The sequence below is a fragment of the Anser cygnoides genome, chromosome 23 (genome assembly GCF_040182565.1).
Source record: "Anser cygnoides isolate HZ-2024a breed goose chromosome 23, Taihu_goose_T2T_genome, whole genome shotgun sequence".
Lineage (NCBI taxonomy): Eukaryota > Metazoa > Chordata > Aves > Anseriformes > Anatidae > Anser > Anser cygnoides.
Genome location: NC_089895.1, coordinates 2,708,335 through 2,723,745, shown reverse-complemented (window position 1 = coordinate 2,723,745; position 15,411 = coordinate 2,708,335). Strand labels below are relative to the sequence as shown.

The following is a 15,411-nucleotide window of genomic DNA, read 5'->3' as shown; positions in this document are numbered from 1 at the left end:
AGGTGCAAGTTCTGCATTTAAATCATGCTTGGTCCAGAGAAGATATCTGCAAGGTTCAGCTGCTGCAGGTCTGAGGTTCAACAATAAACTTGCAGCAAATTAAAGTCTTAGATTAAATATATCTGTTATTAATTCAATGCATATTTATCTCTTCATCAATTTTGCTCAATATTAACAATACTGTAAATATTTTTAGGCACAAGATAAAGCATGTGTGTTACTGGTGGCATGGACAAACCTCTGGCCAGAATGTACATGGAGTTCTACCTCTGCACAGAGATACATTTTAGTCACTGTGATTTTGTTTTGTTTTTTCAAGGTTGAACTGATTTTGAACTGAAGGACGTTGATGATTCAGACGTAAACGTGTTGAGCAACAGTGGCACCTATTGGCAAAGTGATTCTTCACTAACCTTTGCAAGACATCTCTGCCAGAGATGTATGCAGACATCCAGCTCATTGCATGAATCAGAAAAGTTATTGTTCACTGTTTATGAAGTTCTCTTTTAGAGAAGCAAAATCCCTTAAAATTAGATAAAGTGGCTTGTGGCTTGTTTTTGGCCTCCAAGCCTTAGGGAGACCAAAGACAATTTAAAAAATTTGAAAGCAAAATAGGTGAAAGTAGTCAGTGAACTGCCAACCAAAAAGTAATGTGCTTGAGGTGCTGTGTTATAAAAAACATATTCTCTTGAAAATCTATTTAAAAAATAATCCATAAAGAAAGAATTCCTTACATGGAATGAAAATTGGCAGCTATAGAAATTCTTGTATTTGCAAGGGAGTCCATCCAGATCCCTTGTATTGTCAATATCACTACAAAAAAGTGTATTTTTTCTGTTTATTACCCATGTGATAATATTTTTAATGAAAATATAAAACAGACATCCATCTCAATAGTAAAACAAAGCCCATGTAACATTTGGAATATGGCTGAGACAATTACACAAAGATACTCTTCCATTTCATACAGCTCTATCAGTTTGTTTAAAAGTCTGGTCATCAATCATTCATAAATATTAAATATTTATAGTAAATTAAACATTTATGATTATTACCTACTACGCTTCTAAAACCAAAGCTCGTATATGGAAAGAAATTACTGCTTGTGGTACAGGGAATTACTGAGATGCACAAGTACTATCTATGAAATTTGTATGAAAGCATTCATTCCAAACCTGTAGGCTGACAGGGCAGGGCTCCCCAGGCACAGGTCTAATCTCTTCAACTATTGAGCCATTTACAAGTAAAATGCACAACTACGACACCCAGAGGAATCAAGCAAAGCATGCTAGCTAGCTAAGTGGATGAAATGCATTTTGATAGAGAGCCTCTTAAATATAAAAAATGCACAAGTCTATAAAACATGTCAGTTATGGTTAATAATACCCGGTAGCAAAATATCTGCTTTGAACTGTTTAAGGGATTGGCTGTTTTCACTTCAGCAATACTAAATATGCATCATGGATATCTAACTAGCCTTTTGGTGACTCAAGGCTCCAAGCCTGCTGAACTCGACAGAAGGAGTCAAGGCTTCTCCATCTCTTGGTCTGAGTTCAGTGAAGGTGGAATCAAACCAGTAGCAAAAGCTGAATGTACATATTGTTATCCTGAATGCATTGCTCAAATAGCCTGCAAGACAAAACTTCAGATAGAATAGAACTGATAATAAGGCTTCCCCCACCCCTTTTTTTTTCTGATGCAAAATGTAATTGACCTAAATTATTCCAGACAGAACCCCCAAAAACCATAAAGTTGAGCCACTGCTGAAAGCAATACTGCAAACACAAGACTGCATTGGTAATACCTCATTTAATACTGTCTTGCTGGCCATTCGGATCTATCATAATCCTAGGTTCTGATGCTGTATATCTAGTTTATTGCCAACAGGTAGAGGTAAGCATATACACACGTTTTTTTCATGTACTATATCAGGTAAGTGCATTGAAGTAAGAATAGCAGACAAGAATGAAGGATACCTACACGTACAGTTAATAGACAGCGATGATTCCTGTGATACAAACCATGCCATTTAACGCTACACTTTCAGTTACAACATTGCTGTGATAGGGAGTCCTTCCATAATAAATACTCTTGTTGTGTCTAACACAAATACATTTCACAACCCCCTCAAATCCTCAGAAATTTTAAGGACTTACATTACAGGGACACTGAAACAACAGTCTTTTCGCCTATGCTTTAAGAACAGCAAACAGAAAATGCAGTCAACTAACAGAAACATACAACAGAAGTGATGGGTTCCACTATGAAGATGTGCACTTTTCAGGAATATGGGATACTAACAATGAAAATAGCATAACCTCAGAAAGAAGAGAGATCAACTGGAAACAGACCTGGGGATAAATATTCTTGGACTTGGAGGCCTCTGAAATACGGATCCAGTCTGGAACTTAATTTCTACCAGACAAGTAGATAGATAATGTTTATTCTAGGACACTCTGAACTGGTAAGGCATAATTCATCTATGTGTGACAAGCACTTTGGGAGTCTTGGGAATCATTATAAAATGCAAAGGATTACCTAATGATCAAGACAATTGCAAAATATCCAACCAGGCATTACCATGAAATATCACTATACCAAATAGTTTTTTCTTCAAATGCAAATGATTTTGCAGATATGTTGGATTCATCCAAGCTTTTCTTGAAAAACATTTTTTTTAGTCTCAGGGCCGTATGGTCACTTGTGACTGGAAAGCAAGAGTGCACCAGTCTCTTCAATTTTGCATAGAGATACAACTGTCTGTTCTGAAAACATTCTAGACAGCCTTGATTGCATGAAATCAACCTCACATTTGAACTTCTGTGACATTAAAGAGACAAGGTGGTAGTTAGAATTGACGCACATCTCTCAAAGCAAGCATATTTCTTGCCTTGAAGGAGACCGATGTCAGCCTAGATGAGCTGCACAAACAAGAAGCTACATTCTTTGGACTGAGAATCTCAGTCAGGGTTGGGATTCAGACAAGGAACAGTGATGCTGGTTGGCAAGTTCTGCAGTTACTGGGGACTGTGGAAGCCAGCTGTGAAGTGAGGGTGGTCACAGAGACAAAATGGCAGGGTATCAGGGAGAAGAGAAATAGGTTGTTGACAAGAGGTTGTTCGCATGGTCAGAAGGCCTCTTTCAGAAATTATAAATATTCCTTGGGAGGTGCTTAAAAAGAGCTAAGTCAGTTTTCTGGTAAAACAGCTTCATTGGTCTGAATTTAAGCACTACCTAATGAAGATACAATGCCTGCCAAGTCCTGTCCTCCAAATCCGCACACACCATTGCACTGATTTCCTTGAACAGCACCCTTAAGCATGCATAGCTCCTGGGAGTGGGATTCTGACTTTAAGAGCTCCTGCAAGAATGTAAAAAAGCTTTCTTTGACGGCAGTTACTCTAGCCACACGTATCTGGTAAAGCTTGCCTGTATATTTAAACACGTATTTTTCATATTGGTGACAAAAACACTGAATTGTCTGTCATTAGTAATTACTCTTTTCCTTTAAACAACCAACCAAAACCAACCTTGTGTTCTGTTTGTTGAACTGAGATCATCTCTTCTAAGGCACTATCTTCAAACGATGCCATCGATGTGTTTTTTGCTGTAAGTTTAATCAGTCTAAGCAGATCTCAGTTGCAGTACATTTATGATATTCTTACTGCCATACGGGGTTGTACCATTTCAAGAAAAAAAATTTACTAGCTTTTAAAAAGAATTCGTATTTGGACCTTCTTTTCTAGACTGTGGCTTCCCTCATAGAAATCCTGCCCTGTTACTCATCAGAATGAAGAGTGCATAAACTTCCCAAAAACGTGACACGTTCTTTGTTGAAAACTCTTATTTAACCCATACTTCATGCTCACATTTCAAAGGAGCCACCTGTCTTCACAGGCAGCTATAATCAGTGAAAGTGCTGCAGTGTGTCATGAACCTGGTCTGTGCTATCTGCTGTCTCCAGTGAAGACATCCTCTTGGTTCTTTTTTTTTTTTTCCTTTTTTTTTTTTCTTTTGGTCTTTTCCTATCATTTAAAATCTAATCAAGTTAATAAGGCTATTTGTATGAAAATTACTTCACAAAGGACTAAATCTGGGATATTCAAGGACTGCAGGAGAACAGAACTACAGCTTTCTATACGTAACTGTGAAGCAACTCCTAAGTTAGCTGGTGAAGAGAAGAACTCTGTCTTGGAAATAATTTTGTAGTCATAGTGACAGGGGCATTCACTTTGGGTACTGAAGGACCCAAGTTCTATTCAACAATGACCCATAAGGAAATTGTTATATAAGTAATATACTAGTTGTTTTGGGGCAATAATATTTGCTAAGAAAGAAAAAATCTCTAGGCACAGTCATTTTATGGGAATTTGCTCTTTATCATCACTTACTTTTATTCTTTCAGTTGCACCAACCCCTAAGGACGCCAGCCTCATTGTGCAGAACTCAGCTGTAAAAAGACAGCCCCTGGCCCAGAGAGCTCCCAAGCCTAGGACTGCTTAAATACACTGGTAGGATTTTAAAAATACATTGAACAAGCCAGGCCAGTTTTTGAAATAAGCTGCCAGGATTGGCTGCATAAATATGCACTTACCTGCTTCAGTGCTGTCAATATGTAATTTAGGCTGCTGCCTTATGACATATTTTGGGTCTAATTTAAGGAACTGTATATTTGGGCAAGAGGGTCTGGATGCCTGTCAGGTAAATATTGCAAGTTGTAAATTTTCACAGCAGATTTGTCACTAAGTTTAGTCAGCACTATATTTAAAATGAACATTGACCTGATGGTAGTCCTTGTCCTTGACAGTGGTTGGCCTGAGAACTAGTCAAAGATCCCTAGAGGAACGCTGCTGGAATCCCCCTTAAGTTTCAAACAGCTACCTTCTTACAAGGCAGTCCTGATGTCCTTCATATCAGTAGCATCAACCATCAGGAAACTTACAGCCTTGTCCTCCCAGTTCAGCTCAAGGTGGTGACACTCATGCCAGACAGAAAAGTGCCTATGGAGAATGGGTTTAGAGGCCGTGCATTGCCTAAATGTCCTATGTACCCCAGCCTAGTAGCCAATACAGAGAAAATTTTGCATTTTTAAAAAATGAAAAGAAAGCAAATTTGATTTCCTGAACTGATACAGAAGATCTGGCTTTCCATATGCTGGTTGCTGATACTGTCCAGAGACAGCAATTTAAACTCTTCCTTTTGAGCTATCTGGAGGAATGCTATAAAAACCCACTGGTAGGTACACGCAAACCTACATTTTTCTTCTGTTCCCTCAAATGCTTTAGCTCTGACAGGGCTTTTTGTTATGTCAGTGTTGTCATTGGACAGCCCGCTTTCCCTCAGAATTCCTGATATTTTGTGTTATCAGTAATTTTAAATATATATTCTGTGCAACCCAAGTATTTGTTTCTGCAAAACAGGCTTAGACATTTCTCACCATGTATATCACTACATACTGCGGGGCCAGTTTTCACTGCTGCTGTTACTTACAAATATTGAGAGCAAATCACTTAATCTGGCCTCTGAAGTGTTTTAGGCTTAAATACAGCAATCCCACTGATGAACATAATCTCAGTAAAATCTCAACCAGGTTGGAGCAGCCCAAGATTTAGTCTGTACACTGAAAATAAGGGCACTGTAGATGTGCAGGGAAGCAGTAGGTGGCAGAATTTACTCTGTTTTTGTCCCCTCCAAAGCCTGCACTACGGTGCCTTGGGTTCTCTGGCCTCTAACAACTACCTAAGAGGAGCCATCTCTTGGTGCAGTTTTCCCAAATGTTTTGAAATCCCTAGAGATGAAAGGTGCCATTGTTACTATTCTTTATTTCTGTTACAGTAGTAATGAGGTCAAAGCAGGGTAGAAGGTGAACTGTACTTGGTTTTGTATAAACAAGACAGAAAGCAGGTAGTTGTTAAATGGTACACAGCTGATAGACGAGGTAACAAGAGGTCTCTCTCTTTCCTGAATAGTATTTTTGCCTGGAAATAGTTGATGCGCTACAGGGTACTTGAAAGACACAAAAAGTTAATGCAATCCAGCCTTAAATGATCTGTAGTGTTTCAACAGGAACAATTTGCATTGTCACACAAATTCATAGGATTTACATGGTGGCCACTTTTACCTTCCACACTCCATGATTTGAATATATTTGAAGACATGAATATGATCCAGAAGTGTTGCTCCCACAGTTTTCAGGGGGAATTTGGCCCTTTGTCAGTGATTAAATGACAAGGAGGCAAGGTGATTCGCCTGCAGCTAGTCAGTAGGAGAGCTGGAGAAACAACACAGAATTTTGATCCTTATTCCTGTATTTTAACCACTTGACTAAACTTTCTCCCCGACAAAATGTTAGCATATACCAAACTGTTCTGCTTGATTGTTCAGACAGCATTGTCAGCCTGTGTTTACATGATCAGTGTTAGGCACTATTGTTGGTCTGTACCTGTTTCCCTGATTAATGAGTTTTTTCTCTAGCTGGTCATTTCACAGGAATAAAAAAACTTATTTTCTATTTATAAGGGACGTTTGCAAAGCCACATCAGTCAGCAGCACAGAAATCTCACAATCAGCAAACTGCTACAGGCAAAAATATGTTCCAGTTAATGTTAAATGAGAAATGTGCTAATTTCCCCCCTTATTTCAGAGCTGCTAATGAGGAAAATCAAAATAGCATTTTCCAGTGAACTGGTGACAGATCTAAGGTGTTAAAAGTTTAAATCTTAACACAGAGAAAGCACTCTCGAGCCCTCAAATACCAACCCTGTTAATGGGAAAATGTCAAAAATGCCTGTGAGGTTTGAGATGGCCTTTTTAAAATCTGAACACTGGCACCAAAGCCCAAAAATAATGGGCCAGCTTGTTGCCAAGTTAAGAATACATTTATTTATTTATTTATTTATTATTTTAAATGAATATAGCTTTCACTTACTTCATTTTAAAGGCCTATTTTAAGGAGACCCACTATGGCCAATTATTTTCTTCATTTTAGAATTGTACAACAGCAGTTATTTCCTTATTTTATGTATCTCAAGGAATTCCTATGTCAGGAGTACCACAAATTGCCTATATACAATAAATATCGACATGTAGATTTACCATAATATCAGACACTGTATGACTAAGTTGAAATACCTAAGCATAAATTTGCTGTGAAACCAGCATTTATCATTGTAGGTCCATAAACTCTGCTGGAAATGACATCGTAATATGTATATCACAGCAGGGACCCTGACTGTATCTCCAGGGAGGAATTAGGAATTCTACAGCATGAGATACATTATATACAATATATTCCAAAGTAAATTGAAAACAGTGAAAAGACTCTCAACATATGGTCAGGTTGTTAATATTCAGTTCTTAGAACTGCAAGCATTGAGATTACACATAATTCTATTTCTAGACTGTGATGATTCACAAGAAATCCCCCCTTTGTTATATCAACTCGTACTTCAATGTTTTGGGGGAGATTCTTCCTCCTACGTCCCTCTTTTTTTTTTTTTTTTTTTTAGAATAGATTAAATCACACCCTATATGATTAGCCAGTCAGCCTTGAAACTGAGAATTCTTGTTATTAGATTATGGTGGCAGATAGCTGAGTAGCACCACCAATTGTTTTTAATTTGGTTCCAGAGGAAGAGTCACACTGTAGAAGCTGAATACCCCCTGCATCTTCCTCTTCTCATCATGTTGGGACTTTCCATAAATGATTACAAAATGTTTTAGCACGAGATACTGACTGCGGTCCATCTGTGTTTAATTACACAAGTAAGCATGTACTGGCATTGCTGTAGACATGGGTGGGTCTACAAGCAAGTCACTGATATGAGTTCGTTATTAGGAATGCAGCAACTTTTAAGTAGCAAACCTGGGTACTTGGGGCAGTTTAGCTACAGTGCATGGAACTCAGCTTTTTGGTGGGTTTTGCAGCTTGTGCCACGTTTTGCAGCTGTGATTAGACAATTTCTTTGCACCTAAGGTAGTCAACACTGCAGTCAGAAAAGCAGTATCTCTTTGGTCAGCACAAGCAGTAATAGCAATCTTCCTCCCAGCCTGAATACAGCCATATAGCACTGCCCTTTGCAGCATCAGTACTCCTCCTCTCCAAAACCTTTTAGGTAAAATTCTGGGCCCACTGAGGTCAGAGGTAAAAGTTGCATTTATCCAACTACCTGCTAGAAACGCAAAAGGGCCCCCAGTTTGTTATGACATCCCTTTTCACAGGTAGGGAACGGCAATAACCAGATCTGTTCACTTGCACCAAAGCTTTTGGACAGAACCAGGACATCTGGCGCAGACTGACCAAAGCTTTTGCCATCACAAATTTGATTTTCAGAGACAATTGCCTTCAGGCCTTACAGCTGAGGGCAAAACATGTTTGAAGGGGTTATTTCAACACTTGGCCTCTCCATGGCACAGCATGCCAGCAGGGAAACAAAACCCAGGAACCTGTGTTTTTAAGAAATAGCCTATAAAAATGATAGCTGTTGATGCTATGCACCTAACCTCAGACATTTGGGCTGTCAGCCTGAACTCTGACCGGCTGTGGCCTCCTGCATCTGGAAGCCATGTTCCTTCATCAGCTAAATATGTTCAGATTGCAACAGGGGCAGAATAAAAAGTCAAACTGCAAGCCTCTGCTTGCTGAACTAAGGGATCAATTCCCTAATTCAGCTGGGAAAAGTAATCAAAGGAGACTGGAATAGCCACATTCCACCCCGCAGACAAACAAGATTGTATTGGCTATGTATCCCAAAATAAATATCATGTGAATGCTCTACTCGGCCAAGAAAACAGAGACAACTAAGAATGAGTCTCTTTTGTATCCTGATATATTGACATATTTTGTTCTAGCTTTTACATGTACTAAGAAATGGAAATTACAGGTGTTTGGGGGTTTTTGGAGCGAAAATATACTCCTTTGCTGTTCTATAAAGTTGTAGGAACTCCAAGTATTTCTACTTTAGGGGCTTTTACACTTTGTATCCATACGTACAGAAATGAGGTGTATTTCAGTAGTATTTCATCACAGCAGTTCATTCAGCAGTTCCTCAGTTGGATACCCGAGTTTGCCACACATCAAATTTTACCTGCCAGGACAAATAGGTTTGCCTCAGCAAAGGCAGACAAGGCTAATGAAGTAGCTGCTTCACTAATTTGTGCCAAGAAATTGTTAAAATTCCTAATTCTAGAGCACATATTCATTAAAAGCTTGCTTAGAACAAAACTTATTTGCCTCAGTATCTCCGAGCTATAACAAATCCAAATCAGGGACAGTTATTGCTTTTTAAATCTATTTTTTTGGGGGTAATTTGTCATCCTAATCAGATCCATCTGCATGCTGAGCTCTTTACTGCATCACTTTGGCTAGAAGATAGCATAAAAAAATGCTTCATAACACTGCAAAGATGTAGCAGAGACCAACATTTCAATATGTAGGGGGTAGAATGTGCTTGAACTGAAGTTTAACAGGAATGCTAAGGCTTCCCAGTACTCTTACCTTTATGTAAAAGACAATACACAGGCTCTAATTAAGGGAAGCAATCAGAACATTGCTTCTGAATACAGTAATCACAACTCGATGGTATTGTAATTAATAAGAGCAACAAAACCAATTAGAGACTTACCCGGGCTATCACAACTGAAAAACTGTAACAACAAAGCCTAGAAAAAGTAATAATCATATTTATTAATTAGATAATGGAATAAAAACCTATGTCAATATGAAACTACCTTGATGTCCACTGGAGAGAGAAAAATTCTGCTGCAAAGCTGAGCCATTTAATGCCTGCTCTTTTATATTCTGCTGATTGTGATATTGCACAAATAAGTTTAAAAGGAAGGTGTTTGGGGCAGGGACAATTTCTCTCCATGTATTAACACACCCTTGGACACTCACGATAATTCAGCAGGTGGGTTACTGATGATTTTTTATTTTGCAAGTATGTTTCTTTTACTGACAATGTCCATGCTTTCTCAATCCATAAATTCCCTGTTTCTCTTCCCACTTATGCTTTTGTCATAATTTTATTTTTATGAATCTTGCTCTCCTTTTAACTTGGGCACTATGCAGACGGAGGAGACCCTGATCTTTGGAATGGGGAGGCAGTTCTGGAGACACAGAACAACAGAAATCTCCTAAATGAGGGAAATGTCAGAGGGGAAGGACAGCTACAGGCTAGTGATCTCTTTTGAGTGAATCTGTAGCAAATACGTTTTACCAAGGCATGAAAGGAAAAAAAAAAAGCCATAGAATTTTTTATGATAATTTTCTCCTTTAATTTTAGAGAAACATAATGCTTGGCTGGATATATTTAGCTAAATGTTTTGTGAATTGGGAGTCTCCCAAGCTTTTTTATTTAAAGAGCTCTTGATATTCTTTTCCAGTAAGTCAGCATTACTGCAGTAAACATGGAGCCTTTCATAACCTTGCTATGTGTGATCCCTTCTGAAAGTCACTCCGCAATCAAATGTACTGGGATTTCATAATAGTAATTTGCCACACTGTCAGAAATAGGCTTATCATGCTGCTGTCATTGGTATCATGTGAACATCACTCAGTATGCTGTGCCCTTCAAATGAAAGCCAGTGCTCTGAGCCAGTGGCAGAGAGAGAAAGAGGGGAAAAAAAGAAGAATAAGAGAACATTAACTCTTTAAAGTCAGGTACAGCCTCAGCCTGAAGGAAGAAAATGCAAAGCTACCGTATACGGTGTGAGACCCTGTTTAAACATCAGTAATATTTACTGAATATTCACTGGGTAAGAAAGTTGTGTTTTTTTCCAGTTCACTTGAAATGTCTCTGAAAAATCTGTTCCTGTTGTCTCTCATTATGTGGAGTGTGGCATCTACTAATTTCCAATGCCCACAAGCTGTTAGCTGATCTTGACTAGTTGTTCAAGTTTTTAAAATGTATTTCCATCCCTTTCCTCTTCTGCTTTTTTGCAAACATTTTCCTGAGTAGTTTCCTAAATAAATCTGTGAAAAGTCTCAGAGATTTGGGATTCACAGGGCTTTGAAGTAGCAATAGGTATCATCTTTTAAAAATGATTCTTTCCTGCACTCACACAGCTGCAAAAGTGCTTTTCCCAAAATTCTTTCTCCTAGAAAAGTCACACACTTTGTGAACTCCTCAGTCATTTCCCTAGTTTGTAAAGGTTCTGTCAACGAATCAGGGAGAAAAGAACTGTCATGTAGCTTAGACTGACCAAGCCAGCTTAAATGATAGAAACTTGAATGGATTTTTACAAACACAAGTCACTGACAGATGTGGGTGCTTTTAAAGACTATTCAGAAGCCCATTTTTCATGAATAAGTAGAGAAAAAATATTAGCCTGGTCAATTCTATAAATTCTAGCAACAAGCAAAACCTACAGCTTTCATACTGCAAGGTTGTTTGGGCAATGGATTAGATGCATGTGCCTGAAGAGGATATACCTTGGTGGATAAAGCTTTAATCTTCATAGCTGGTGAGGATATTTCTGAACAGCATGGGAAGGAAAAGAAAGAAGAGGAAGAACTCAGTAAACCAACAAAATCCCAAACGTAATATTTGTAATAGCTATAGTGTTGCAGGTTACACACCTCCCCCCCCCCCCCCTTATTATTTTGTTCCACAGAAATTTAAATTATACAAAAGATCTGGTCTTCAGGTAAAGAGCTAAAGCTACATGTAAGATTTAGCATTTTCAAACTTACTGAAGTTATTTGGTTACCTCAAAATGTTAGTGTTTTCCAGAAAGCAGGTGCTCAGCACTTTGTTATGGTCAAGGTCCTCAAGATATCTTAAGTTGCACACTTGGAATCAGTAGTTACTTTACAAGGTGTTTTCCAAGGGGTTTATTTGTTTAAGAATTCAATTTATAAATTATCTGAGACAGTCATAATTAGAAGCTGGGGGACTTTCCTGTGAGTGAATCAGCAATGTAGCATAATCAAACTAATGTATTTCTAATGTCATGGCTTTGCCACTCAGTGTGGATGTCTGTTTCAATAACACTTTTTATTTAATTTAGATCACTCTAGCTAGGTTGCAGTTCTGAATCTGGAAAGTCTAATTTTCTAAGTGACTCTTAAAAATATATATATATAATAAAAGTTCTGTGAGCTAATGATTGCATCTACTATAATAGCTTCATATCACATTAGGGCATGTGTTCTTTATGACCTTCTTATTTATCTGTAGACTCAAGATATTGCCACTATTTCATCCATGGAAGCTTCGGGCTGTACCATTGTCCATTATCTTGTAAAGAATACACATGTTTTGAGGTTCTGAGATAGCACAAAGAAGGAAACCTCACAAAACTGGATGTGCATTTACTTCCCCGTGTGGAACTGCACTTCAAACACTGCAGCAGCACTAATGGGGAAATGAATGGTAATTACAGTATTTTATTTTATTTTATTTTATTTTATTTTATTTTATTTGTGCCTGCAATGCACACAGCATTAAATTTACTTAAAAATACTAGGTAAGACCTGCATACTGTAGTATATAATGGGCAAACTGTTCAAATATAGTTCATTGTTGGTTTCTATTTATCCTGGCTGTTACATAAAAGCAATTATATTTTATCATAAATAAATTCTTGAATGACTCAACTACTTTATTAGTAAAATTAAATATTTTAATAATTATTTTTGAAACTGTTGGAGGGCACTGTTGGAGGTAAAAGAATAACACCTAGGATGATACGTGGTCATATTCCACGGACAATCAGCCTGAAATGTAATGCCAGGTTCTTCTGCAGAAATTATTCATACCGAGCTCCCCATGAAGGTGTACCATTACTTCCCGTTCTCCCCCTCTCAGGAAGTCTGTTCTGTTCATAGAAGCCTACTGTGGTTGTTAGAGGAATGTCTTCAACTAGCTTGTCCGTTTCCTTCTGATCCTGGGGTTAAATTAATTCAAAAGACCGCCTGCCAGGACAGAGGTCTGAGGTTGTGTCAACATGTCGTTAGAAATGCTTTAACAAGTTGCTCTACATGTATAATTAATAGAGATGAAGGAATCCTAGGCTGTCAGAAAGTCTGCGCTCCATCCCGGTACATCTGTCCTCATGCTTCTTGGTATTTCCTTTCCTCTTTGATGTTATTTCTGGGACATTGGTATCGTTCACCATATACTACTCTCAGAAAGGTTGATCTTATAAAGCATTAATATGATAATAAAACTATTTTGCCCCTCATTGCAACTTTTATCCAGTGAGCTCAGTGTTTTTACAGAGCTTGATTAAAAATTAAGCATCAGTACAGCTCTGTAAGGCAGGTAAGTAGTGTCAAAGCCATTTTACAGATGGTTAAACACAGAATAGAAAGGTTAACTGCCTTGGCCATGGCTGCTCACTAAGTTAGCTGCACTGTTGGGAGTGAGAACTCAGGAATAAGTGGATTGCTTGATTTGGTAGCTGATGCACAAATCAGAGAAATTGAGTTTTCAGTTTCACTCATTATATGTATATATACATATATATTTAAATGGCTCCTTTAAGCAAGTGGAATACAACAAAAATTTTAGTTTTTGTCAACCAAAAATTTAGTTTCATCCCAAAGGAAATCGTACTGAACTCTCTTGCTAACCTTTATACAAAGCTTGGGTCAAAGTCAAAAAGAAAACTGACATTTTGAAAACACAAGTTGTTTTCTGAGGTCATTCAGCGAGTTTTAAACAATTTGTTTCACCAGTGACAGTTTCAACAGGCAAACTGACTGGTACTTGGAACTGGTTTGAACAATAGTGCTATCCTACAAGGCAGTAGTGACAAGTCTTTTTCCAAAGCTACAGTATTGACGACATATATTTAACACAGTTAATATTCAATTCTATAAAGAATACAGAAGCTCTTTCTGAAAAAAAGCACCACAACTGGCAGTCACAGAAGGTAGGGCTCCTGCCTTCAGAGATACTTCTCCAAAACCTATGAAAACAGATTGCAAAACTCCCCGCTTTGCAGCTGTCAAGTATATAGCTGTGCACTGAACAGCACCCTCCTGCTGGCATCTTCCACGTCGGGAAACACATCAACATGCACATAGGTTTTAGCCTGAGCTCTAGCTCCCTCCAGACTTGAGACTTTCGAAATCATGTTCCAGATAAGGCAAACACAGCTGCATGGTGCATGCCGTGCTGACAGTTCAGAGAAAGTTTTCTCCCTCCTTGGCTCCCCGATAGAGCCAGAGGCGTTCCACAGGAAAGCAGCCCTCTGTCGAGCTTATGCCGTGGTTTTGGCGAAAGGGCAGAAGGTACAGAAAACAAGCACAGCACTGTGGAAAGTGGGATTTGACTGAGTGATTAAGTCTACCATCCAGCTGGTGGACACAGCAGCTGTTATTATTACAGTCCGGATAGCATTTCATTTATTTTAAAGCCCTATCTTAAAGCTTTAATATCACATCCATTTTAAATCACTTCATTTGAAGGTGCCAGCAGGGGGGATCATCTGGTAAAGAACATGGGGAAAAAAAAGACAAGTCTTACTTGTCACTTTCTGAGACAAAGCTTCTTACACTTTTTCATTTAAGATTGAATGTCCTTAATTTTGTAGCTCCACGATAGATAACGGACCAAAACCCTGCTGCCTGTAGATGTGGGTACGTTGGTGCAGGCTTGCAGGAATAGCATGGCTTGCTAACAGTGAAGTCTCAATTCCTGCATCTAAGAAAAGAACAGATGGACTTCAGGAACGGCAAATGGACAACTAACTGAACGGCAAGCTTTCCTTACACGAATACATAGACCATATGTGCTTAGAAGAATCCAAAGACATTTTGCTTAATAAAAACCTATCCAGTAAATACTGAACCTGGTGGGGAGTCTTCACTTCAGCAGCAGTGTGATTTAGATCAAATCCTCAAAGATTGAAAATGGTCAAATAAGATGTAACACTGTGCAAATAACAGGCAACACTCTGCCAAGGCTTGCTACCTTACTACTGCCCTACGAACTACATGAACTCAGTGATGCTACAAGGATGAAAACAAGGATGCATGGATGAAAATAATGAGCCCATATTTTAAAATCTTTTCCACTTTATCTAGTAAATCAAAGATCATCTGAAAACAAAAACCAAGCACTTGGTCTGAACTTTCTATCATTTGCTGTAACACTTGGAAAAGTAATAAATTAAACTAGCATGGCAAAGATACTCCTCCAACAGATTAGTCCAGACAAAGTAATTATCTCTGATTTTTTGTTTTAAGTGGATCATCAACCCTACGTGCAGGATAGTTCCTCCCTTCATACACTGTAGAAATTAACCATTCCCATACCTAACACATACCTAACACATACCAAGAGATTAGTGTCACTTCTCAGTAACTCAGCTGAGAAGCAATAACGCTGAACTTTGGCGCATATGTTCTGTAATACATAGCTCTGAAATCTGCACTAAGAGTGATGCAACAAAATAGGAAAC

The 15,411-nt window shown here is 38.3% G+C and overlaps 1 protein-coding gene across 1 annotated transcript in view; it reads right to left on the bottom strand.

Annotated features, from left to right (window-relative positions):
• Positions 1-11,160: 11,160 nt before the first annotated feature.
• Positions 11,161-15,411, bottom strand: part of LRRC38 (leucine rich repeat containing 38) — a 72,938-nt gene continuing 68,687 nt past the window's right edge. Inside the window, exon 5 of the transcript XR_007164749.2 lies at positions 11,161-14,651. The gene's annotated coding sequence lies outside the window, so the exon portion shown is untranslated. The remainder of the gene's footprint in view (positions 14,652-15,411) is intronic.